The 27,055-nt window shown below is 36.1% G+C and overlaps 1 protein-coding gene across 1 annotated transcript in view; it reads left to right on the top strand.

Moving 5' to 3' along the window:
* Positions 1-27,055, top strand: part of PNPase (polyribonucleotide nucleotidyltransferase 1) — a 440,058-nt gene that overhangs the window by 91,728 nt on the left and 321,275 nt on the right. The window lies entirely within an intron of this gene.

Below are 27,055 nucleotides of genomic sequence, written 5' to 3' on the forward strand. Positions count from 1 at the left end.
GCTAAATCAGATAGCACTGGAGATCTTGACTTCTGGGTTAAAAAAAAAACAAAAAAAAACAGAGGTTCCCTACCTATAGACTCACCTGGATAGATAATATTATAAAAGGGACTAATTATTCATTTCTCGCCTTGTTAAGACAAACACCCAAAGATACCATGTCAGGACTGTCAGCTTAATAGTGCATTTGCTAAAGCAACTGTTGTCCCTCAGAAGTTACAGCCATTTTGGAAGGATAATCATATGCCGCTAACTACAAGACCACCTCATTGACACCCTTGTTAACTCTTATACAGATGGGAAAGTTGGACATTGCTAAAGGAAAATGAGAAAAGGCTATTGGCACTTTGAAATGAAGTGCTACAGAAAACTTTTGAAAATACCATACGTGGCCACATCACGCATAATAAATGATGGGATTAGAAGGAAAATTCCTTTGCCAGAACACAAGAAAATATCATCACTGGCCATATGGCCAGATTATGTACTTAACCTAAAATAGCACTTTTTGATAACTGGAAAATTTGATAACTAGTCTATCTGTATCATAGACATTAGTACTGATTCTAGAGCGGCTTACCAGTGAATCAAACTTGTGCTTTAACTTATCATGAGAAGCATTTAAAACCTTTAGGTATGAAGTGGATGATATGCACAAAATAGTGTTAAAAGTTTCAGCCACTAATATGAATTTAATAATTCTTTCATCAAATGAACTTTGGGCAGTTTTGGTATCTCTACCTCTTCAAATACAGAAGAAATAACTTGTATTCCTATTCTCTTAGAAACGTCAATCTTCTAACTTAATATTTCTCAAACCTTTCTAAGCCCAAGGACCAGTAAAATGCCTAAAACAATTCTACGGACCACTAAATTATGTATTTAAAAAAAAAAAAAAACCTATGTGGGAATTACCAACATTTGGAAAAAACTGTGCTATTCATAACATATCTAAAAGCATGTTTTGAATACATATGGAAACATAATTAAATTGGAAGTAAACGATTAAAAGTGTATCATCATTGGACAGTTTTAATTTTTATTAAACAAATAAATAATATGATATAATTATGTTACTACTTACTTTTAATGAGATAGTTGAGCTTCTCGGCACTTTCATATTTGCTGGATATCTGGCCCAATATTGGTCAAATTCAGTCCAAGATTGGCACACACACTAAGATGATTTCTGCATTTTGTTTTTATTTGAAGGAGCAATGAAAATCCTTTCTCACAAAAGATAGGTTATAGAAAACTACATGATGATTTTCAATGCTTCTTCAGATAATTCGGGAAATTCACTTCTCTGCAAGCAAGATCCAGAATCAAGCCAAACCAAGATCACGGAATTGCATTTTAAGCCCACTGTCACTTGAAAGCTCAATTAGCTGTTCTTTTATCGATAACAAAAGGGTGTTCTCATGGCTATAAGCCTGAAATGGATTGTGAACCCACAGAAATTTCTTATGAAAGTTATTCGGAAAATATGTTTCAGAATTCTGTTTCAGCGCTTTTGAGGTACTCACAAACCCTTTCCAGAAACTCAGAATCGACAAAAATATAATTTTCCACTAAAAAGGATTCCAGTGTTGGAAAAAGTACAAATTGTCTATATTTTACATAACTAATCCATAACACCAGGTTTTTTCCTCGAATGCCTTTATTTTGCTGTAGACATCAAGAACAGTTGAAGGATTTCCCTGAAGGGGGAGATTTAGTTGATTTAATTTCAAAAAAAAATGTCTGAAAGATAGGATAGAGTTTATAACCATGCTTCGTCAACAAGGAGTGATGCAAAATCAGAATTACATTCATTTAAAACAATAAAACTTCATGCCTTGAAATAACCTTGTTAGTACCTGCCCATGGAAAGCCAGGAAATTTCAGAATGAAACAAAAGTTGTATATATTCAACTGCCCATTTCATCGCAGAGTACTAAAAATAACCTGTTATTTTACAGTAATAAATAAAATTTATTTATTAATAAAATTAACTAGCCTTAAAGCATTGTATAGCACAGTTTTAAATTCTGATACCATTCCTTTGAAAGTTAACGCTTCCCTGTGTATGAAACACTGTACCCATTTCATATCCGGAACTACTTCCTTGACCTTAGAAACAACCCTACTATGCCTGCTTGTAAGGGCACAAGCGCCATCCAAACAGAAGCCCATATGTTTTTCCCACTGAATCCCTTTGTGTATTATATAATTATTGAGAGTGTGAAATATTTCTTCTCCAGTTGTTCGGGATGACAAAGTTCTACAAAACAGAATATCATCATGCGCATATCTTACGTAGCATATTAACTGCGCATCATTTGTAACATCAGCAGTCTCGTCTATTTGTAAAGCATAATAAGCGCTCTTCTTAACTCTTTCGATTAACTGAGATTCTACGCCATCTGCCATATCATTAATTCTGCAACCGACAGTGTCATTTGAAAGAGGAATCAAATCAACATCTTGTAGTAAGTTATTGCCAAACATAGTTTTTACCACATCTTTTGTAGCTGGAAGTAGTAAATTTTCCCTCATAGAATGAGGTTTCCCTGTTTTCGCTATGTGCAAACTTAAGAGATAGAATGCTTCCAGTGTTTTGCTATTATTCGAACCCATGGCCAAAACTGTATCTTTCCCACGATTTAATGTCCCTAAGCATTGCTGAAAAATCAGTTGGCTTATTTTTCACATCACAATGTTTAGTTTCTTATGGTAGAGCACACTCTCCCTAGATGTGTCTTTGGACTCCTTGGAGGTGTCACATAATAATAATAATAAATGTCGTCGGAGTTTCGCAGGTTTCATGCACTCCTTCGACAACACTTCATAACACAAAACACATTGGGGTTTCTATTCACTTTCATGTCCACACCAAGTAAACCTGAATTCCAAATATGAACTGTTTTTTCCTAATGTGTTTTTCTTTGCATCGCTTGTTTCTTCTAAAGGGTGTCCCAAAATTCACGCAAGATTTAAATTTAGCGGCATTTCTGCGGTAAAGTGTTGCCAACGAGAAAAAAAAGACAGCGTAACAGCTGACAGTTCAGGGTTATTAAAAATGGAGCGCTACACGAAAGAGCAACGCATTTTCATTGTTGAGCAATATTTTAAAAATACGGAAGGTTTGGCAGCTACAGTTCGCAATTTTCGTACAAAATATGGTCGGAATAGTGATTTAACTTCATCAACTGTGAAAAGATTAATTAAAAAATTCAAGGAAACTGGATCAATTAGTGATCTTATACACTCTGGCCGTCCTTCAACAAGTCGTTCAACAGAAAACATTGAAGCAGTTCGTGAGAGTGTTGCTGGGAGTCCAGGAACATCAATTTGGCACCATGGTCTTGAATTGGGCATTTCGAGAAGCTCTCTACAGCATATTCTCACGAAAGATTTGCAACTTTATGCTTACAAAGCTCAATTGACTCAAGAACTGAAGCTTACTGACCACACACACAGTGAAGAGAGTTCGTTGAATGGATTATGGAACAACAACAAGTGGATGCTTATTTTTTGAACAAAATCATCTTCAGCGATGAGGCTTGTTTTCATCTTAATGGTTTCGTTAATTGACAAAAGTGATTTTCTGAACCCCCAACATTTGGGGTTCAGAAAATCCACGAGTGATTGTTGAGAAACAAATGCATCCACAACGTGTCACTGTTTGGTGCAGATTTTGGGCTGGAGGCATCATCAGTCCATTCTTCTCTGAAAATGCGGCTGGTAAGGCAATAACAGTTAATGGTGCTCGCTATCACGACATGATAATCCAGTTTTTTGTGCCTAAATCGCAAGATATGGATGTGGATGACATGTGGTTTCAACAAGACGGTGCCACATGCCATACAGCCCAAGAAACAATTCAATTACTGCATAAGTCATTTCCTGGTCGTGTAATTTCCCGTTTTGGTGATCAGAATTGGCCTTCCAGATCATGTGACTTAATGCCGTTGGACTTTTTTCTTTGGAGTTTTTTGAAGTCTAAGGTTTATGCCAACAAGCCCACGACCACCCACGCCTTGAAGGAGGAAATTGAGTGCTGTATCAACGAAATTTAGCCACATTTATGCAAAATGGTCATGGACGATTTCGACAAAAGAGTGCGTATGTGCCAGCAAAGCCGTGGAGGCCATTTACCCGATATGCTATTCCATGCATAACACTATACTGTATACTTTATGAATCAATAAGAAATTACAATTTTTAATTAAAAACCTGTGTTTTCTATCAAAATTACTTCTTGTGTGAATTTTGGGACACCCTGTACTTTAATAGTATCAGATTTACTCGCCATTATGAGTACAGCACATGTATCACAATTAGGGTTAGCATCACCTGTTTCATTTGCCTTTTTTTTCAAAGTCCTAGTTCTAAGCCACTTTTTCCGTTATTTAAAACGTTTCCGAAAAATATAATATATAGCTACTGGGGTTAACGCAAGACACACTTTGTCCAAGTATCACTTAGCACTTCTGAAGATATACTGTGAGCCTTGGTTGAAGGAGGAAAAGCTTCAGTAATACAAATCAATAAATAACAAATAATTGACTAATTTTGATGGTAATATATCAGAACACAAGTAAATAATTATTTATTAACTTATTGCTGATCGCTGATGTTATAACCAGCACAAAACACAGTTTGTCATAGTATGTGAGACTACAACAACATGGTGTAATGGGACTAGTTTGAAAAATTGTAGCAACAACGCAAAGACTAAAGTCCTAATTAGTTATTAAAAAAAAACACAGAAAGATCTCTCATTCTGTGTTTTTAAGCAGGTACTAGTTATGTCTTAAGATGACTGTCTCCCAAATCTTAGGCAAATTTATACAGCCATATTTGTTAAGATTCAGAGAAGGCTTCTATTGCTTCTAAGAACAATCTCTCTGACTTTGTTAAACTTCTCTGCAGTACTTTTGTTTTCTTCCAGTTGATCCTGTGTGCAGGGGTATCCAAAGCATGGTTTGCTAGGCCCGACTTGCCATAGCGATAGTGCCGGACGTATCTTTTATGTTCACTGATGCAGATGTCTACAGTTCTTCCTGTTTGACTGTAGTAAGCTTGATCACACAAGCAGGGGTACTTCGTAGACTCCTGAATGTGATAAAGGAGAGATGCTGTCCTTGAGTGAACGAATGAGAGTTACTAATTTGACACAACATCTGAATACAGTGCGTAGTTGATGTTTATTGAGAATTCTAGATAACTTTTCTGATGTGCCTTTAATGTATGAGATGGTGACGGTTTTGTTATAGTTCTCCGTTGTAGATAGTGGGAGAGGGTTTCTTGGGAGAATTTAGTATTTTGTCTGTCTATGGGGATTATAGCCATTGGCTAGGATGGTGTGGCGTAAATGAGTCAGTTCAGCAGCAAGAGCATTGTCATTGGAACAGATTGCTCTCGCTCTGTGGATTAGTGTTTTTAAGCTACCATACTGTTGAGAAGGGTGATGGTGCAATTGTTTGTGTAAATATCTCCCTTTATGTGTGGGTTTTCTAAAAGCTAAGAATAATGAGCCATCTGGAAGATGTGTGATTAGTGTATTCTGGAAGGGTAGACAGTTATTATCTTCCAGCTCCATTGTAAAGTGAATTTTGGGGTGTTGGCTATTTCACTGCGCTAAGAATGTATCCAATGCCTGAGTCATATGGCCAAATAGCAAGCACATCGTCAACATAAGATAGCCAAATGTTGGTTTGAGAGTGTCTGTATTGATAGCTAGTTTTTCCAGGTGTTCTATGTAGAAGTTGGCTGTGGGGTGGGGGGGGGGGAGGGAGCACATAGCTATCCCATCTAATTGTTTGTATATTTTCCCTTTCCAAGTGAAATATCCTGAATTTATTGTGAATTTAAATAGTTCAAATATATCAGGAGGGAAAGTGTGACTTTAGCAGATCAAGGGTTTCAATTAGTGGTTTGGTGAGCAGTGAGGTGATATTAAAACTCACCATTATGTCTGATCTTTTTAAGGTATGGTGTTCTAAAATACTTTTAGGGTTGGCAGAATTTTTGACAGAGGAGGGAGAATTGTTTATGAGAGCGGCTAGCAGCTTAGCTAAATGTCTAGCCATTTTGTATGCGGGACTATTTATACTATCCACAATAGGGCGTAAGGGTGTACCTTGTTTGTGAATTTTTGGTGCTGCACATATCCTGAGTATTTTAACGTTGAAAAGCTTGAGTTTGTTTACTGTTTCTTGGCCAGGAAGTGACCTTTTTCAGTAATTTATGCACCTTATTCTTTTGTGTGTTTGGTGGGATTGTGATCTATAATTTTGTATGTTGACTGGTCCTGTAGAAGTGTGCACATTTTGTTTTCATATTCTTTTGTATCCATCACCATGGTTGCTTTCCCTTTGTCTGCTTTTGTTATGATTCTAGTAGTAAGACTTATACGTTGGTTAGACATAACTGGTAATTAATTTACGGAATTGACAACACATATAAAGTAAATTAATTAAAGATAACTTTAATGAATCACTTCTATATTTCGGCAATGTCACATTGCCATCTTCGGGAACATAAAGATATGGTATGTGCACTAAGGAACTAACAAAGCAAATGAGGAAGAAAATAAGAACTAATTTTGTTCCTAAAGTCCTAATGGTGCCCTCTTGCAGGCTAATTTGGTAGTCTTGGCAGTTGGGCTGAAGTTCTCAAAATGAAAGTCTCCCAAATTTGGGGCAGTTTCATGCACCCAAATTTGTTGAGGTTAGGAACGTTTTTTAGAGCTGCTGAAGATTCTTTGAATAGTCTTTCGTATTTAAACTTGCTGCGATGGATTATTTTTGTCTTCTTCCAACGAATTTTATGGTGGGTATCTAAGGCATGGTCTGCCAGCCCAGAGCGGCTGTACTGGTGAAACCGGATGTAGTCTTGGTGTTCTGAAATCCTGATATTTGTTGTTCTGCCTGTTTGGCCAAAGTAGGACAATTTGCAGCTGCAAGGGACCTGGTATACACCAGGTAGGTCTAGGGGAAGTGGTTGGTCTTTGGTAGAGCGGATAAGGGATGCCAACTTTTTATATGGTCTGTAACAGGAAGTAAGGTCATATTTTTTGAGGATATTAGTTATTTTTTCAGGAGGTGCCCTGGATGTAGGGGATAGTGATAGACTTGGTGTAGTCTTTATTGTGGAGGGGGGTTGTGGTTTACAGGTTTTAATATTTTTTGGATTTTTTTGGGGTTGTAGCCATTGGCTAAGAAAGTGTTGAGGATGTGGTTTAGTTCCATAGTCAGGGCCTTGTCATCTGAGCAGATTAATTTTGCCCTGTTATATAGTGTTTTTATCACCCCATATTGTTGTGAGGGGGGGTGGTGGGATTGCTAGGCCTTGATCTATCGTCGATACTTCATGACATCTCATGCACATCGGCAAGAAAGGAATTCGAAAAAGTTTCGTAAAAAAATACGAAAACCTGACAAAGACTTCTGCTTCTGTACCCCAGCCACCACTCAACACTGTAGTCAAACTCTCGTCGGCAGTTTTAAAGCCTGAAGCACTCACCGCACTTTCACATGGTCACAATTTCACCCTAGCTCCAAAAAGGATACCTGCTGAAGAAATCATGATCCAAATAGAGCGTGGAATTCGGAACCTGCCTAACCACATCGCCAACAACGTGAGACTGGATGTAGTCGGTGTTCTCACGAAAGCCAAACCTCCAAAATCCAACTTATCCAGAAACGAATATACAGCCCTACAAGAATTAAAAAACAACAAAAAAATAGTAATCACCAAAGCTGATAAGGGAAGCGCCACTGTGGTACTCAATCAAAAAGACTACAAAGGTAAGCTAAATTCTTTAATACGAGACCGTACTACTTACCTCCCCATTGAATATAATCCGACCAACTCTCAGATCAGAACTATCCACAGACTCCTTAAGGAAGTCACTTCTTGGCCTGTGGAAGTCACCAACAAACTTAAACCTTATAACTCTAGACCCCCCCCCGATTATATGGACTCCCAAAAATACATAAACAAAATGTGCCATTACGTCCCATAGTGGATGGCATTGATTCCCCCACATATAAATTAGCCAAACATTTAGCCAAAACGCTCACACACTACACTGGCAACACACCATCACACATAAAAAACTCGGCCCACTTTAAAGCCAGTATAGAAAACCTCACACTCCAACACACTGACATAATGGTCAGTTTTGACGTCTCCTCCCTATTCACTAATGTCCCACTCAAGGAAACCTTTGAGCTCATCCAAGCCAAGTTTCCTCCCGATATCTCAACCCTATTTCAGTTCACAATGAACTCAGGCTATTTCGTTTGGCAAGGAAAGTTCTACAAACAGATAGAGGGGACAGCCATGGGTTCACCACTTTCCCCACCCTTGGCCAATTTCTTTATGGAGACATTTGAAGAGAAAGCCTTAAACTCCGCCCCACAAAAACCCACTATTTGGCTTCGTTATGTGGATGATGTGTTTGCTATTTGGCCACATGGCTCAGATACACTCCACTCCTTCCTAACACACTTAAACAACCAACATCCCAGAGTCCAGTTCACCTTAGAAAAAGAGGAAAACAACACCCTCCCCTTCCTAGACACTTTAATCACCCGCCAGCTTGATGGATCTTTGGTTTTCTCTGTTTACAGAAAACCCACCCACACTGGCAGATACATTCACCAGCAATCCCCCCCCCCCACAACAATATGGGGTGATAAAAACGCTATATAACAGGGCAAAATTAATCTGCTCAGATGACAAGGCCCTGACTATGGAACTAAACCACATCCTCAACACTTTCTTAGCCAATGGCTACAACCCCAAAAAAATCCAAAAAATACTAAAACCTGTAAACCACAACCCCCCTCCACAATAAAGACTACACCAAGTCTATCACTATCCCCTACATCCAGGGCACCTCTGAAAAAATAACTAATATCCTCAAAAAATATGACCTTACTTCCTGTTACAGACCATATAAAAAGTTGGCATCCCTTATCCGCTCTACCAAAGACCAACCACTTCCCCTAGACCTACCTGGTGTATACCAGGTCCCTTGCAGCTGCAAATTGTCCTACTTTGGCCAAACAGGCAGAACAACAAATATCAGGATTTCAGAACACCAAGACTACATCCGGTTTCACCAGTACAGCCGCTCTGGGCTGGCAGACCATGCCTTAGATACCCACCATAAAATTCGTTGGAAGAAGACAAAAATAATCCATCGCAGCAAGTTTAAATACGAAAGACTATTCAAAGAATCTTCAGCAGCTCTAAAAAACGTTCCTAACCTCAACAAATTTGGGTGCATGAAACTGCCCCAAATTTGGGAGACTTTCATTTTGAGAACTTCAGCCCAACTGCCAAGACTACCAAATTAGCCCGCAAGAGGGCACCATTAGGACTTTAGGAACAAAATTAGTTCTTATTTTCTTCCTCATTTGCTTTGTTAGTTCCTTAGTGCACATACCATATCTTTATGTTCCCGAAGATGGCAATGTGACATTGCCGAAATATAGAAGTGATTCATTAAAGTTATCTTTAATTAATTTACTTTATATGCGTTGTCAATTCCGTAAATTAATTACCAGTTATGCTTTTGTTATGATAATCTCGTTATTATTATGTAGCTCTTTTAGAGCAATGATTTCCTTATGTGGGATATAATTTTTGGAAGGTTTAGACTGGATTTGGATATTGGCCACATCTAAACATACGTTATTTGTTGAAATGTGGATAACACATTTTCTTGAAATCTGACAAAACAGCAAGGGAAGGTAGAAGCAATAAAACCATATTGTTCCACTTCACTTCTCTTTTATTACTCACATTCTGCACTACATATTATTATAGCTGCAGAATGTTCATTCCATGAACACTCTGTGGCTACAATAATTTGTAGCTGTTTTACGTATCCATTTTATTTCAATCATTTTACTTACTTATTCATTTTAATTTTTGTTTGGATAATTAAAATATATATTTATTTATTTAATTTAAGTCTGCTTGCTTGTAGATAGGAAGTTAGTAATGATGTAGTTTTTTCATGTAGTACTGTCATATCCTGTACACCCCTTGAGGGTACATGTCAGGAATTTGATGATGATGATGATGATGATGAAGTCTGCTTGCAGGCCCACCTTCGTCGCAGACCACACGTTGAGAAACATTATTCTAACTTAAACAGATCTGTTGGTCTTTGTCTATCCCTTTGTGGGAAATAGTACTTTTTAAATCAGCTAATCTTTCCTAACATTTTTTAATTGTATATATTATTTTATTTATGATTATTAATTAACTTAAGGAATTCACAATGTATGCTAGAATATAAATTAAATTAAACTTTAATATATATTTCCAATATTTCGGCAACGTCATGTTGCCGTCTTCAAAGGAACTTAAAATAAAGACACGTGTATGCAGGCACTATACACAGTAAATGAGGACGAAGCAAGGAAACCATTGTTTCTCCTAAAAGCCAAGATGGTGCCCCCTAGCGGGCTATGTAGGTATTCTTGGCCGTTGGGCTGAAGGTCTCCTGATGTACGTCTCCCAAATTTCAGACAGTCTCATGCAATCAAATTTGTTGGGGTATGCATGTTTCTTAGGGCTGAGGCTGATTCCACGAAAAGTCTTTCAAATTTGAACTTGCTACGGTGTATTATTGTGGCTTTCTTCCACCGTATTCTGTGGCGTGTATCCAGAGCATGGTCTGCAAGACCAGAGTGGCTATTCTGGTGAAAACGGATGTAGTCCTTGTGTTCTGAAATTCTGATATTCGCTGTCCTGACTGTTTGGCTAGTGTACGGCTTATAGCTCAAGGTACCTGGTATACACCAGGTAGGTCTAGGGATAGTGGTTGGTCTTTAGTGGAGTGGATTAGGGATGCCAATTTTCTATATATTCTGTAACACAAGGTCAAGTCGTGTTTTTTTACGATTTTGGTATTTTTTTCCGAGGTGCCTCGGATGAAGGGAATTGTGATGGATTTAGAGTAATCCTTGTTGTGAATGGGGGGGGGGGTTGTAGTTTACTGGTTTCAATATTTTTTGGATTTTATTTTTTTTTTTTGGGGGGGGGGTAGTTATTGGCTGAGAAAGTGTTGAGGATGTGATTTAGTTCAGTGTTTAGGGCATTGTCATTTGAACAGATTAGTTTAGCCATATTGTATAGCATCTTAATAACTCCATAATGTTGTGAGGGGGAGGGGGGATTGTTAGTGAGTAAACTGAGAAAACCAACCATCAGGCTGGTGGATGACTGGTGTGTCTAGGAAAGGGAGGCTGTTGTTTTTCTTTTTTTCCAGGGTGCACTTGATTCTGGGGGTGTTGGTTGTTTAAGTGTGTTAAGAAGGAGAGGAGTGTATCAGAGCCATGTGGCCAAATAGTGAACACATCATCATCAACGTAGCGAAGCCATATGGTTGGTTTTTGTGGGGCAGAGTTTAAGGCTTTCTCTTCAAAAGTCTCCATAAAGAAATTGGCCAAGGGTGGGGAGAGTGGTGAACCCATGTCTGTCCCCTCTATTTGTTTGTAGAATTTTCCCTGATCAAACAAAATAGCCTGAGTTCATTGTGAACTGAAATAGAGCTGAGATATAGGTTGGAAATTTAGCTTGGATTTCCTTGCTCTAAGGTTTCTTTGAGTGGGACATTTGTGAATAAGGAGGAGACGTCAAAGCTGACCATTATGTTAGTATGTTGGAGTGTAAGGTTTTCTATGCTGGCTTTTAAGTGGGCTGAGTTTTTTATGTGTGATGGTGTGTTGCTAGTATAGTGTGTGAGCGCTTTGGCCAAATGTTTAGCTAATTTGTATGTGGGGGAATCAATGCCATCCACTATGGGACGTAATGGCACATTTTCTTTATGTATTTTTGGGAGTCCATATATATGGGGGGGGGTGTAGAGTTAAATGGTTTTAATTTGTTAGTAACTTCTACAGGCCAAGAAGTGACCTTCTTAAGGAGCCTATGGAGTTTTCTAATTTGTGAGTGGTGGGATTGTATTCAATTGGGAGGTAAATAGCCCGATCTAATAATAGAGCATTAAGCTTACCTGTGTAGTCCATTTGGTTGAGTGCTACGGTGGCATTTCTCTTATCTGCTTTGGTGGTTATTATTTCTTTGTTTTTCTTCATTTCCTGCAGAGCTTTATATTCACTATTGGATATGTTGGTTTTTGGTGGTCTTGCTTTGCTGAGAACACAAGTTACATCCAGTCTAATATTGTTGGCGATGTGGTTTGGAAGGTGGCGAATCCCACGTTCAATCTGGATCATTATATCCTCAGCCGGTATTTTTCTGGGAGCAGTGGCAAAGTTGTACTCAATTTCGCAATTAGTACTAACAATGGAGCAGATTTTCCTTCTAATCTTGTCATTTGTTGTGGGACATATTTGGTATCTTCAAATGTTTTCTGTTGCACTTCATCTTGAAGGCCAATAATCTTTTTTCATCTCCCTTTAGCAATATCCAACTCTCACATCCATATAGTAAGACAGAGTTAACAAGAGTATTGATGAGGTAGAATCTTGTAGTTAGCTGTATTTTATTGTCTTTCCACATGACTGTAATATTTGAAGGGTAACAGTTGCTTTAACAATGCATTCTTTAATGTCATGTTTAGACCAGCCATCTCTGTGTTATATGCTTCCCAAGCAGGTGAATCCTTCTACTTCCAGTGTTTCATCATTAACTGAAATTTTCATTGATTATTACATGAAGATGTCATTTTTAATTTATAAATACTTAGCTTAACCCATAATCACTAAATGCCTTAGAAACTCTGTCTGTTATATCTTGTAAATGATGTTAATTCTCTGTTGTTTATTATTTTAACGGTATAATAGAACACAGAAACTAAGTAAATAATTAATTTATTGACTTGATGCTGATATTTCGCTGGTATTATAACCAGCATCTTCAGAGCACAAAAACACTGTTTGTCACAATACGCGAGACTAAAACAACATGGTGTACTTAACCAAAATTGTAGCAGCAACTCTCAACAAATATGGCTGTATTAACTTGCCGAAGATCTGGGAGACAGTCATATTAAGAAAAAACTAGCACTTTTCTAGGACTCTAGTAATATATGATAGCGTTTTTTTTTTTTTTTTTTTTTTTTTTTTTTTTTTTTTTTTTTTTTTTTCAGATAGAGGGCGCCAAAATCAGGACTCTAGTCTTTGTGTTGCTGCTACAATTTTGGTTAAGTACACCATGTTGTTTTAGTCTCGCGTATTGTGACAAACAGTGTTTTTGTGCTCTGAAGATGCTGGTTATAATACCAGCGAAATATCAGCATCAAGTCAATAAATTAATTATTTACTTAGTTTCTGTGTTCTATTATACCGTTAAAATAATAAACAACATGTTCGACGAACACATAAGTCTGTCCACACGTTTAATTCTCTGTTATTAAGTCAATGTCATTTACAAATTGAGATTATTGATTTTTTTGCCACTGACTGTAATTCCAATACTACTATTTTCAAGGCTCAGTTTATTATAGATTCCAAATAAAGGTTAAAAAGCATTAGCAAAACTAAGCACACCTCTTTTCATTTTGAAAGGCTTGCCAACTAATTTGGCTAGAATATAACAGTATAATTATATATATTTATTTATTTATTTTAGTTGGTTAGAATGTTTCAGATTAATATCCATGATGGTATATTGACTTTGAGGATCAATATGTTGTGTATTCTAAAGAATGAAGCTCTGATATATAAAAAAAAATTTAAATATTTACTGTAAACATATATACGCATACAAATTCTTAGTACTTCATCGTATCACTCTAAGGAGATCTGATTACTTATAAAATTAAAAGTACTGAATTAATTTTTAACTTCTTACGACATCCAAATAATTACATGGCCATTCTAAGAATTATTCAGTATGAGTTCAATAAGAATTTCTTGTATTCTGACTCTCACAGTTAAATTCAATACTGAGAGATAACATTAAACACTTTACAAAACAGATTGAATACAGCATTCAGCTGAAAATTCTGTAGTTTCACTTGGAAAACTTACCTTGGAGAGTAATTAAAGTAATTGAAGTTTTTTATGCATCTTTATGCATAAAAAACTTTTCTAAGATTAGAGAAATTAACTCAGTGGTTTATTAGATCTTTCTGGCTCTCCTTCCTTGCATGCCTGCTCTTTTCTGGCTGGCATGCAACAGCTGTTCTAAACACAACTAACACACATGCCCATTACTGAGATTCAAAGTAAAACTCAAGTGACAAAATGGCTATCGTTAATACAGTTCTAGACTGTTATACAGTAATAATAACATACAAACACTGCTGTAAACAAACATACAAATATACGTACAATGTTTTTGTGCTATTTCCTAAGAATTATGACATACGATAAGCAAGTTTACTACTTAATTACATTTACATTTTTTATATCGCTACTGCACTTGGCCCCCTCCAGTAATACTAAGCATATACGATTGCATTGAGAAATGCAAACATATCACATACTTTTAGGTATCTTTTCTATAATAAATATGTATTTCTCATTAATGAATTTTTTTTACTCAGTATATATAAAACTGTAAAAACAAACATAACAAATGTTTATTTTTTAGATGATACATAGATTTATAGATGGGCTGAGTGGGCTGAGTTTTTTATGTGTGATGTTGTCTTGCCAGTGTAGTGTGAGCGCTTTGGCCATATGTTTAGCTAATTTGTATGTGGTGGAATCAATGCCATCCACTATGAGACATAATGGCACATTTTCTTTATGTATTTTTGGGAGTCCATATAATATATACGGTCCATAGACATCATCACACATAAAAAACTCAGCCCACTTAAAAGCCAGCATAGAAAACCTTACACTCCAACATACTGACATAATGGTCAGTTTTGACGTCTCCTCCTTATTACAAATGTCCCATTCAAAGAAACCTTAGAGCTAATCCAAGCTAAATTTCCAATCGATATCTCAGCCCCTATTTCAGTTCACAATGAACTAAGGCTATTTTGTTTGGTCAGGGAAAATTCTACAAACAAATAGAGGGGACAGACATGGGTTCACCACTCTCCCCACCCTTGGCCAACTTTTTTATGGAGACTTTTGAAGAGAAAGCCTTAAACTCTGCCTCACAAAAACCAACCACATGGCTTTGCTACGTTTATGATGTGTTCGCTATTTGGCCACATGGCTCTGATACACTCCTCTCCTTCCTAACACACTTAAACAACCAACACCCTAGTATCAAGTTCACTCTGGAAAAAGAGAAAAACAACAGTCTCCCTTTCTTGGACACACTAGTCACCCACCAACCTGATGGAACCTTGGTTTTCTCAGTTTATAGAAAACCCTCAGAACAATATGGAGTTATTAAGACACTACAAACAGTGAACTTATCTGTTCAAATGACAATGCCCTAACCATTGAACTAAACCACATCCTCAACACTTTCTCAGCCAATGTTTACACCCCCCCAAAAAAATCCAAAAAATATCGAAATCAGTAAACCACAACACCCCCTTCACAACAAGGATTACTCTAAATCCATTACCATTCTCTACATCCGAGGCACCTCGGAAAAAATTACTAAAATCCTAAAAAAAACATGACTTGACCTCATGTTAAGACCATATAGAAAATTGGCGTCCCTTAGCCGCTCCACTGAAGACCAACCACTTCCCCTGGAGCTACCTGGTGTTTTCCAGGTCCCTTGCAGCTGTAAGCTGTCCTACTTTGGCCAAACAGGCAGGACAGCGGATATCAGAATTTCAGAACACAAGGACTATATCCGGTTTCACTAGTACAGCCACTGTGGTCTTGCAGACCATGCTCTTGATACGTGCCACAGAATACGGTGGAAGAAAGCCACGGTAATACACCGTAGTAAATTCAAATTTGAAAGGCTATTCATTGAATTAGCCACATCCCTAAGAAACAGTTCAAACCTCAACAAATTTATTTGCATGAGACTGCCCTGAATTTGGGAGACTTACATCTGAAGACCTTCAGCCCAATGGCCAAGAATACCTACATAGCCCACTAGGGGACACCATGAGGACTTTTAGGAGAAACATTAGCTTCCTGCTTTGTCCTCATTTACGGTGTGTAATGCCTGCATGCACGTGTCTTTATTTTAAGTTCCTGTGAGGATGTCAACATGACGTTGCCGAAATATTGGAAATATAGATTAAAGTTTAATGTAATTTATATCCTGTGTACGTTGTAAATTCCTTAAATTATTTAATAAGCATTTTAAGGAACGTCTGAGCTTTTCTACGAGGATTACTACACTAAGTAAATGAGGCTAAGCATAACAACCATAGCAAAAAAGTTAGCCTAAAAAACCCTAAATAGTACCCCTAGTGGCTAAATTGGGTATTCTTGGCTGTTGGGCTGAATTTATTACGAGTGCTTCCCATCCTAACTTCAGCCCAACAGCCATTTGGGACAGTCCCACAACCAAATGTGTTAAGGTTTGGGTAGTTCCTCAGGACTGAGGTAGATTCTGAGAATAGTCTTTCATATTTATATTTACTGTGATGAAGCAGAGTGGCCTTTTTTCCAGCATATCATGTGGTGGGTGTCCACAACTGGTCAGCAAACTCCAAGTGTCCCTAGGGATGGAAATGGATGTATTTCTTGTTATTCTGCCTGTTTGGCCATAGTGAGATGTTCACAATTGCAAGTAACTTGGTAAACACCTGGCAGGTCTAGGGACTAATTCTAGTGTTTGGTGAGCTGGATAAGCCAGTTTTTTTAAATGGTCTGTAAGTGGATGTATTATATTTTTAGGATTTTTGCTAGTTTTCACATGTTTTCTGAATATATAGAATGGTGATGGATTTGATGTAGTTGCTGTTCTGGAGGAGGGGGAAGATGTTGGTTTTGGAGTTTTATATTTTTTGAATTTGATGAGGACTGAGGATTGTAATCATTGGGTAAGAAAGTATTGAGAATGTGATCAAGTTGAGTGGCAGGGACATTGCTATCAGAATTGATTAATTTTATCCTGCTATAAATGGTTTTAATAATCTTATGTTGTTAGTGAATGTATCTACCAGTGTGTGTGTGTGTGTGTGTGGTGGGGTGGGTGGGTTTTCTGTACTTGAAGAATGCCAGGCATTATAGGCTGGCATGTAATCAGTGATTAGGAATAGAAAAATGTTATTGTTTTCCTTTTCTGAAGTGAACTGGTGAAAAAATGTTGAGAGCATCAGGCCATGTGTCCAATTGGAAAACATGTCATCTATGTATTATCTATATCTACACACACACACACACACACACCATGTATGTATTGTAGTGAATGTGTGTTGGCCAGAAGTTAAGGCTTTCTCTTCGGAGGTCTCCATGAAGTAGTTAATGGTGGGGGGGAGAGTGGAGACCCCATGGCTGTTGTCTCTCTCTATTTGTTCGTAGAATATTTTCCTTGCCAAATACTCATACTTCATTCATGGTGAACTTAAACAGGGTTAGGGTATCAGGAGGAAATATAGCTTGGTTACGGTCTAGGGTATCAGGAGGAAATATAGCTTGGTTACGGTCTAGGGTATCTTCAAGTGAGACATTTGGTGAATAGAGAGGAGACTGGTGCAAATATCTGGTGAAAGGGGGGGTGGGGTGGAGACTAGAATCATATGGCTTTAGTTTATTGGTAACTTCATTTAGTGGTTCTTGGTAAAAAAGGTCACCTTTTGGTCTGTTAAAGAGGATGAATATTTATGTACAACTATGGACCACTATTAGAGAAAATGATTTGTTTCTGATTCTGAAGAAACTAAAGAGCAGATCAGCTCATCCAGGAAGTTGTAGATTGGAATTGGTCGATATTGGAATTGGAAATGGATCTATCAGATAAGAGTTAATCGATTATCATTATTTGAACTGACAATTGATGAGCTAATTGAAATATGGAAGGAAACTCAGAGATAAGGCAAATGAAGACAATGAAAATAGTATGAACCCTTCTACAAAGGCATATTTTTTAACAAACTTCTTTCATATTTTTTAAATCAAATGAATTGGCTTTCAAGACCAGAATAATTACACTTAAATGCCAAACGAAATTCTTGTCTTCAAAGACATTAATCGAGAGTTGGGCTGGCACAAGCAGATGTACTAAGAAATGAAAGATAAAAGTGTTCTATGTAGCTTTCTTTTTGAGACTTTCCTCAAAAAAGTACCTTATGTACGTACTGTATATGTTAAAAAATGCTATACTCTTAATATAAATATAATCCTTTTCAAATTATGTCATTTTTTAACTATCTGTATAAAGTTAATTTATTTCAGAAATGCATTAATTTTTAACAATATATATATATATATATATATATATATATATATATATATATATATATATATATATTCATTATTTTAAATAACTGATACTGAGAGATAAAGAGGTGACATGATTTATTTAAAAAGATACTACTAGTTTACTAGTTTCGTTGAATGGATCAACTTCTTCGGGTATCACAATCAAAGACATATACAAAAAATAACAGAGACTTAAAAATTACATTAACAGTACTAGTACAAAAGACAGGAGTACATTTTGAAAACAGTATTGCGAGCTTGAGTTCCAAATAAAAGTTGACTACGTGTTGTCATGAGTGCGCCAGTATTGAACAGAGGCAACGTGTGCATCAGAGAGATTGAAACTCAGGCTGTTATTGATATGGGAAGAATCTAATGTAATTTCTCTAGATTCGACAATCTTTCAAGTTCATCATAGCACACATGGATATTAGAAGTTTGTGTCCAGTCCACAATGTGTTGGCAGCCTTCATTTGAGTTAACAGAAAAAAGAACGTGGCTAGAGAGAGAGCGCGCCAGCTCTAGTCCTATTGTAGGAAATATCTCTGTGGCGTTCTTCCATACGTAAAAGGATGGATTTGGCAGTTTGGCCTTCCACAATCACATAAAATCTTGTAGACTCCTGGAAACTGAGTGGGAAAATGTTTCTCTTTAGGTTTACTGAGTATGGAGCGAAGTTTTGGACGCGTAGAGAAGCAAGTTCTGAAGTTAAATTTCTTGAGAATTTTAGCTAGTTTTGGTGAAAGAGAGCTGATATAAGGCAAAGAAATAAAGGTTCTGGGGGAAGAGGGATCTTCAGAAGCAGTTGAGTGACGGAGAGAAAGAAATCTATCAATCTTATTAGGAGAGAAACCATTATTATTAAAAGTCTTTTTAAGAAAAAGGAGTTCATTTTCAATTTCTGTTTCTTCCGCAAGTAAAGATTTGGCCCAGTGTCCTAAGGTGGAAATAATACCAAATTTTTGCAGAGGATAGTGATGGGAAGAAGCATGAAGGTATCTGTCAGTATGAGTAGGTTTTCTAAAAATTGAGATTTTAATACTTTCAGAACATCTGGTAAGCTTCAGATCTAGAAAAGGGGAGGCAGTCATCGGATTCCAGTTCAAAGGTAAAAGAGATTTTTTTTATGAAACTTGTTTAGGTGGTCTAAAAATAAATTGAGATTGTTGACACCGTCTTCCCAGATGAGGAATATATCGTCTGTATAACGATACCAAAATTTTGGTTTAAGCGGGAAGGAGTTAATAGCTTTTTCTTCAAAATCGTTAAGAAATATATCTGCGAGAACCAGGGAGAGTGAGCTGCCCATGGCCTGACTTGAGTTTTGTAAGTAGATCTTATTGTCATATTTGAAGTATCCTGCCTTTATGCAATGAGATTTATGTAAAGAGTAAAGCAAAGAGTTTTTTGGATAATTTGTTCTTAGAAGATTGAGGACTTCTTGAGCAGGCACATTTGTTTTCTACATAGATATTTCCTACAATAGGACTAGAGCCAGCACTATCTCTAGCCATGTTCTTTTTTCTGTTAACTCAGATAATGCCTCCAACACATTGTGGACTGGACACAGACTTCTAATATCCTATGCTATGATGAACTTGATAGAAAGATTGTCGAAATCTAGAGAAATTACATTAGATTCTTCCCATATCAATAACAGCCTAAGTTTCAATCTCTCTGACGCACACATTGCCTCTGTTCAATACTGGCGCACTCTTGACGGCACGTAATCAACTTTTATTTGGAACTCAAGCTTGCATTACTGTTTTCAAAATGTACTGCTGTCTTTTGTACTAGTACTGTTAATGTAATTTTTAAGTCTCTGTTATTTTTTGTATATTTCTTTGATTGTGATACCTGAAGAAGTTGATCCATTCAACGAAACTAGTAAACTAGTAGTATGTTTTTAAATAAACCATGTCACCTCTTTATCTCTCGGTATCAGTCATTTAAACTAATTAATAATATTTTCTACCAAGTAAATGAACCATCATAATATATACAGGTAACCCTCGTATAATGCGGTACTTATACAATGCGGTTTCGATATAATGCAGTCTACAAATTGTAGTAGCCCTTTATCTTTTCATATGTTTTTCACTGCACGACTTAAAAATCAAATTTTATTTTCGTTAAATTTGTGTCTGCCTGTATCCTGCGTAATTATAAGTAGCGAATTTATATTAATGAAAATACCCTTTAGCATGCATGTATCTCAATTGTTTACCGTATAAAACGTTTATTATTGAAAATTGTCCTCGTTTCTTCCAGAAAAGTGCATTAATAATCATAAGTGTGTTCATCTCAAGCTGAACACTTTATTTTCTGGTGAGTTATATACAATATGTAATGCTTGCTTTTTTGTGTAAAAAATTATTTTTATAGTAATGGCCGCAAACTGCAACGAAAGGGGAAAACCAAATTGAAAACAAAATTAATTTCTCTCGAAGAAAAATATTCAAAATCTTGGATCGATTGAAAAATGGAGAAAAACCAGGAGTTTTTGCAGGGATTCAGAATTTAAATGAATCAACAGTTCGAACAATTAAACAAAATGAACATAAAATCCGAGAAAGTGTTTATTGCTGGGTCAATGATAAGTGCAAAGCGCGTTGCTCGTGTACGCGATATTCGCGTACACGAGCAACGCGTACACGAGCAACGTGGAGAAATCTCTAATGATTTCAATAGAAGATTGCACCTCAAAAGAAAATTCCTATGGATGGAAATCCTATTAAACAAAAAACTCTCAAAGTTTATAAACATTTATAGTGCAGACCAGGTGTTCAATGCGGATGAATTCGGGTTATATTCGAAAAAAAAAGTGCAAAAACGCATCTATATTTCGAAAAATGAAAGATCAGCTCCTCGATTCAAAGTTTCCAAAGATGGAATTACTCTACTATTTTGTAGTAATGCGTCAGGTGATTACATGACAAAACCAGTGATTATTAACCACTCCTCAAAGTTTCGTGCTATGAAAGATTAAAATATGCACTATTTTATTTTTCCTAAAACATTTATGCATTATGTACAATGAAGTTTAAGTACAATTTGTGATTTTTATACTTTTATACTATGTATTTGTTTCATAGTTTATGTTTTCTTAACTTACATGAATTACCTGAATTAAATAAAAAAATATTTTTGTTAGATATGTCAGTGTTATTTATATAATTAAAAAAAAAAAAAAAAAAAAAAAACGATTTCGAACATAACCCTACTTTTTCAATGTGATCTGAGACTCGCATAATGCGATTTATATGACGCGGCATTTCTGCGGAACCTAACATGCGCGTTATGCGAGGGTTACCTGTATATATATATATGTGTGTGTGTGTGTGTGTGTGTGTGAACATTCAATATAAAAACACTTTTTTTTAACAAACTGTATGTTATTTTCATCCATAGAAAGTTGTCAACTTATTGTCTGTTAGTACCATGGGCAGGCTAAGGAGTTTTTCTCCTATTTTTATTAATTTTTATATTTTTTTGTATTTTTATTTATTTTTACATGATCCAGAGACAAAAAATGGAGCTTCTTGAAGTCACTTCAAGCTTATAATAAGCAGGCAGTGGTCTCACCCTTCAGGTGATCAAATTTATCTCCCACCAAAAGACAGTCATAAGCATCCATGGCAAGATTTTAATGAAGAGCAGATATGCTAACCACTTGACCAACTAGGAAACAAAAAATGACATTTGTTAATTAGGGTACCTATACAAGACTCGTACTTTTATATTAAGTTAAACCATCCAAAAGACTGCTTTACTTTTATGAAACTGCAATTTAACATTAGGATAGCTATAGACCTTAAATTTCATAATAAATTAGATTAAATTAGAATTCCTGTGTGCTGAACTAATGGTTAGCCTACCTTCTCCATAGACTTTATATATGATTCCAGTAACTAACATTAAAAATAGTATATGTGTGGAGATAGTTACCATGTTATCTCAAGGGTAGTGGAGTAGCATCATTAAAGATTGTGAAAGGAATACAATGAGAAATTTGATTATTAGATACATGTATTTACAAAAATAATAATTTATTATTGTAAATCTTTCAGCCTGAAATTAACAGGCCATCATCAGTGCATCAGCATAATCACAGAGTGAAGCTAGAACAAAGAATGTTAATCCATTTTACAGAGCTGAACCACATGTCAGAGTTCCACCATACAATTGGTTACAAAACAAAACTTTGCAGTTAAACTGAAATTAAAATCATTAACTCTGAAATACACCAAATTAGACAAGAATTGGATAAGTACATGAAGTAAAGAAAATGATTGTATAAGTAAAATGAGACGTGATTAATATGCTGATGAACAGACCAAAACGTAAATGAAGTAAACAAAATGATTGTATAAGTAAAATGAGACGTGATTAATATGCTGATGAACAGACCAAAAGGACGACCAGCATAGTAAGGCAGAATCATATCATAAGAGGAAATTAGCCAAGTAAGCCAAAGAATTCTTTCACTGTGTGTGAAGTAATTATGGAAAGGTAACTTTAATGACTGCAGATAGTAAGGAGGTGACAGAAGTGGAAGAAATACTTAGTGCGTGTATGTATATGAGGGTGATCTGAAAATTTCTCGGCCTCGACCATAGATGGCAACACTTTTGGAAAGATTTTTTTTTCTAAGTTGGTACATCTGTCATAAGCATCCATGTGAAATTGCAAGTTATCTTTCAAGTAGTTTGTTTTATACAGCTGTCTGAAGCAAAAGTGTTGTCTGTATCCCTTGAAATGGATCAAATTGAGTATCATGTAGTTATAAAATTCTTTGTTAAGGAAAGTTTAACACCAAAAGAAATTCATTCCAAGTTCATAAAAGTTTATGGGCACTCTTCTCCTTTGTTTTTGGCAATTAAAAAATGGGCTGTCGAGTTTAAACATGGCCGCACCAGCCTTTAAGATGATCTTTTTGGTCGTCCAAAAAATGTAACAACACCAGAAATCATTGATCAAGTGCACGATATGGTATTGAATGACCGGCAAGTCAAAGTGCTTGAAATTGCTGAGTCTATAGACATTTCAAAAGAATGTGGAAGATATATTTTGCATGAAGAATTGCAAATGAAAAAACTTTCTGCAAGATGAGTGCTGCACTTGCTCACAGTAGATCAAAAACACACTCACATGAAAATCTCTGAACAGTGCTTGGAGCATTTTAACAAGAATAAAACTGATTTCGTGCGTCAATTTATTAATATGGATGAGACTTGTATTTACCATTACACATCAGAATCCAAACAGCAGTCAGAACAGTGGACAGAAGCCAGTTGTTCAGTGCCAAAGAAGACAAAGTCGGTTCCAATAGCAGGAAAGGTCATCACATCAGTGTTTTGGAATGCTTGTTTATTAATTATCTTGAAAAGGGTAAAACGATAACCGGGGAATATTATTTCGATCTTTTAACCAGACTAGACGAAAAAATTCGTGAGAAAAGACCCAGTTTGCAGAAGAAAAAAATCATCTTTCATCATGACAATGCACCTGCCCACAAAGGTGTTTTAGCAATGGGAAAACTAAGGGATCTGCACTATGAATTGTTGGAACATCCACCCTGTTCCACAGATTTGGCTCCCTCTGACTTATATCTCTTCCCAGAATACAATATAATAACAAAGTAAATCTTATAAGTAAATTTGAAACATTAAAAAGATTACAAAATAATAGGAACTTCTCAAAACCACACATCAATATTGACAAAGTCGTTATCAACAAATCTTCTTATATACATTCAGATGTAGAAAAAAGCATCCTTAGTAAAAGTCTAAACTTTATTTCTTCCCCAAAATTAATACCAAAGGAGACACTACTTACAAAAATAGAAAAAGCTACTTCTTTTCTCCCTCCACAAGATGCAAATCTTCTACTTATTGAATCTATCTTTATTATCAATAACACAAAACCATCTGCAGACAACATTACTTCAACTGAACACAAAGCTATTAAAAGTTTAAAAAACAACAGAGATATAATTATCCTCCCTGCAGATAAAAACAATGCAACAGTCATCCTTAACTCTGAAGATTACCAGAATAAAATGCTTGAATTACTAAATAATGATACCTACTCAATACTCGAGAGAGATCCAACTCGTGAACTTCAAAATCGTACAAACAACGTATTAAAAACAACAACTGAATTATCCCGAAACGTTCATTTATCTCTACACTCTCTCCATCTGTTAATTCCTCGCATATATGGTGTTCCTAAAATCCATAAAGAGAACACCCCATTATGCCCAATTGTAGAAGGTATCAATTCTCCTACGTACAATCTTTCAAAATATCTTGCCAAATACCTAAACAGTTTTTCAGGCAAGTCACCATCCTTTATCAAGAACACTGTAGAATTTGTTACATACATCAAAGATATTACAGTTAATGAAGATGACATAATGGCTAGCTTGGACATAACTTCTTTGTTCACTAATGTCCCAACAAATGAAGTGCTAACATACTCAAGGACAAGTTATCCAAAAAAATGTTAGCCTTGCTTACACATTGCATCAGGTCCGGTTACTTCAAATTTCAAGATAATATATACAAACAAAATCATGGACTGGCTATGGATAATCTTTTATCCCCTGTACTCACAAATATTTACTTAGAGGATTTTGAAACCAAGGCTATCTCTTCCTTTATTTTAACACCTAAAGTTTGGAAACGTTATGTGGATGATGTCTTCGTTGTTTGGAGCCATGGACATGAATCCCTTATGGTTTTCCTCGAACTTCTCAATAGCCAACATCAAAGTATTAAGTTTACTGCCGAGCTTGAAACGGATAATTCCTTGCCTTTTCTTGATGTCAAACTGACTCGCTCTTCTGGTAAACTCAAAATATTGATATATAGAAAGCCCACACATACCAACAGGTATCTGCACAGTCAGTCCCATCATTTCCCTCCTCATAAGCTTGGAATAATTTCCACCTTGAGACATAGAGCCCGTTCTCTTCTTGATGACCCAAATGAACTGCTTACAGAAATAAACCATCTGAAAACTTCTTTCGAAGTTAATGGATATTCCAAGAAAATCATTGAAAAATTCCTTCTTAATCCTCCTAGACATCACTCAGAAGAAACAAATAGATTCAAAGGCAATATATCTATTCCTTACATAAGTACTGTTTCACATAAATTAGCAAAAGTTCTAAGAAAATACAATATCAGAACCTTGTTCACTCCACTTCCAAAGATCCATTTCTTAATTAGCCACCCAAAACCTTGTCATCATCAACTCAAATACCCTGGTGTATATAAAATATTGTGTGATTGTGATATTCCTTATTTTGGGCAGACAGACAAATATGTCGAATTGCATATGGAAGAACACATGAGGGACATTACTTACAAGAGAGAGCGAGCGAGTGCATTATCAAGTCATATCCTTTTCTCAGCTAATCCTAATGATGAAAACCAAAGTCATAAAGTCTGCTGGGAAAAATCTACTAACATCTTCTATTGCAGTGATGAACTAGAGAGAAAATCATGGAATCTAGAGAAATCATCTTCAATCCTGTTCATCTAAATAACAACTTGAGCTACAACCTCCCAGATAGTCATTCAGCTGTAATCATGTACTGGCGTTCACGTGAGGCTGCAAGCACGCGCCCTCCCAACAATGCAACAAACGAAAGAACAGCTTCAAATACAACTACAACGTTTTCATGCTAATTATGTATAGAGACTGTCTATGTTGTTCATAGTCTTTTAACCTTCAATGTTTAGTGTTTTTTCTTTCTTTTATAATATCACCTGAAGAAGACTGTTACAGGCCGAAACTAGTAGTGTTTTTATATTAAAACCTTTTTACTTAAATCTTGGTTGTAGTCGTTCAATTCTTCATAAAACTCTTTATGTTAACCGAGTTAATGATCATTCGGTCATATATATATATGTATGTGTGTGTGTGTGTGTACGCACACACACACACACACATAGTTGAATAACTGAGTATTACTTACATTGATGTCAGTGAACTGGATGAAGTGCTTGATATTAAATCTTATGAATACAGCCATGAAATTAGTTAAGATAATGATTGTGTGTTATGGGGAAAGTACAAACTGGGAAGCACTAGAAAGGCAGCATCCATGACATAGTTTAATATAAGGATAAGCACTGGTAGAGTTCCAGGGACATAGCTGTGTAGGAAAGAAGATAGCGAGTTTCATTACATAAAGAAAATTTCAAGATAGAGGTATCAAATTATAAATCAGTCAGGAGATGGTTAAGATATATCAGAAAAAAGTAGCTAATGGCAGAATACTGGAATGATCAGGCAAGAATAGGATAAAATGCTTTATTGTGTGTGTGTGGCAGGGAGGGCTTTGCAGAGGTCTAGTTTTGCCTTAGTAATTGCTATGCATGAAATAAAGTGATAAGAAAATGAAAATAAAATATGTTAGAGAAAGGAAGCTATCAAGTCATCCCAAAAGTAATGTCATTTTTAGCATTAAGTTTTCAAAGGATATAAAAAATAAATTCCTTGCTAATTTAATCAAGTATATATATTCTTCATTTGAATCAATAACACTCTTCCAATATTGCGAAAGCTTCATGCCATTTCCATAGATTTCAGGAGGTATGGAGGCATAGAAGTTGCATAGGCTCAATTTCAGTGTCTCTAATGTATCATATTGTTTTTAATTAATGAAATGTTGCGAACTTTGAAATAAGTGGTAATCTCAAGGTACAAAATCAGGAGAATTTATTGAATACTCTGGCATATTTCATTTAATGTTCCAC

Source organism: Typopeltis vanoorti, chromosome 7 (assembly GCF_054136105.1).
Source record: "Typopeltis vanoorti isolate ZY-2024b chromosome 7, IOZ_Tvanoo_1.0, whole genome shotgun sequence".
NCBI classification, from domain to species: Eukaryota; Metazoa; Arthropoda; class Arachnida; order Uropygi; family Thelyphonidae; genus Typopeltis; species Typopeltis vanoorti.